A 1,671-nucleotide genomic window follows, 5' to 3' on the forward strand; every position below is an offset into this window, starting at 1 on the left:
ATGTTATTTAAAAAAGTTTTGTATTTATTGATTTTGGAGAGAGAGGAAGGGAAAGAGAAAGAGAGGAACTTCTATCTGTTTCTGTATGTGCCTTGACCAGGGATTGAACTGGCATCCTTTGGGCTATTTGGATGATGCTTAACCAACTGAGCTATCCAGCCAGGGCTAATTGTTTTAATTACTGTAGTTTTACAATGTAGTCCTGCTATTATTCACTAGAGCAGTTTCTTTCATGTTATTATTGTTCCTCAAAAGTATTATAGCTATTTTTGCTTTTGCATTCTCATATAACTTAAATAATTTAGTGAAATTCCATATAAAACTTGTTATAATTTTAATATACTACATTAAATTTATGGATACATTTTGGGAGAACTGGACATCTTTAATATACTGAATCTTATATATTCTTTTATTTATTTGATTTTTCTTAATAATGTTTCATAGTTTTCTGTGTGAAAATATTGATCCACAAATCTTAAAATAGTTTATACTAAGTATTGCTTTTTTGATGATTTTTATAAAAGATTATGTATCATTTAAAATTTTTTATTTTTGGATTCTTGCTGACATATAAAATTCATTTGAGTTTTGTGTTTTGACCTTGTACTATATTTGGCAACATTGCTAAAAGTAATTTATTCATTCTAATAATTTAGTGGTAAATTTGGACTTTTTGCATATTCAATTATATCACCTGTGGAAAATAACATTTTTATTCTGCCACAGTTCTTATACTTTGCATTGTTTCTTGATTTAGTGCACTGATTTGGACTATCCACATGAAGATAATGATATTCTTGTCATTATTATTACAGCGGGAAAGTTTTCAATGTTGCACCATTAAGTATGATACTTACTATAAGTTAGTGTTTTTTTTTAATTAGTATTTATCAGATTAACAAATTAACTTCAATTCTTCATTTAAAAGATTTAATCCTGAATGGATGTGGAAACTTATCAACTGTTTTTCTGCATCTATTTTGATAATCATATTGTTTTCTCTGTTATTATGTTGCTATAGTTAATTTACATTGATTGATTTTCAAATGTTAATTAAACTTATATTCCTGAAATAAAAACAATTTGGTTTTAACATGTTAGCTTTTTAATATTCTTCTATATTTAATTTGCTAATATTTTATTTGATATTTTTGCTCATGAATGAAATTGTTGTGTGAATTTTCATTCTCATAGTGGCCTTTTCATATTTTGGTTTTAAGATTAAGCCAGCCTCAAAAAGTGAATTAGAAACTATCTTTTTGTAGAATAGTATTTCTTAAGTCAATTTTAGGATTTGAATATAATTTTTAGGAATTTGTGCTTCTAATTTAAGCTTAAATTTTTAGACATATATTCTTGCATTGCTAATTATGTCATACTTTATATGCATCCATATACATCTATTAAAAGATATCTGCTACATTGCTTTCAGTAAAATATGGCACAAAGAATAAAATATATTTTAAAAGAAGCCAAAGTTGTAACATTTATCACCCTTTACTTTCTTGATGGTGTACTTTAAAACACGACAGTTTATGATTTTGATGAATTCCAACTTATCTTCTTTTTTTATCACTTGTGCCTTCAGTTGTCATATATAAGAAATCAATGCCTAACTCAAGGCCACAAAGATTTATTTATTTATTTATTTTTGTATTTTTCTGAAGT

The sequence above is a fragment of the Saccopteryx leptura genome, chromosome 3, assembly GCF_036850995.1.
Source record: "Saccopteryx leptura isolate mSacLep1 chromosome 3, mSacLep1_pri_phased_curated, whole genome shotgun sequence".
In the NCBI taxonomy this organism is placed as follows: Eukaryota; Metazoa; Chordata; class Mammalia; order Chiroptera; family Emballonuridae; genus Saccopteryx; species Saccopteryx leptura.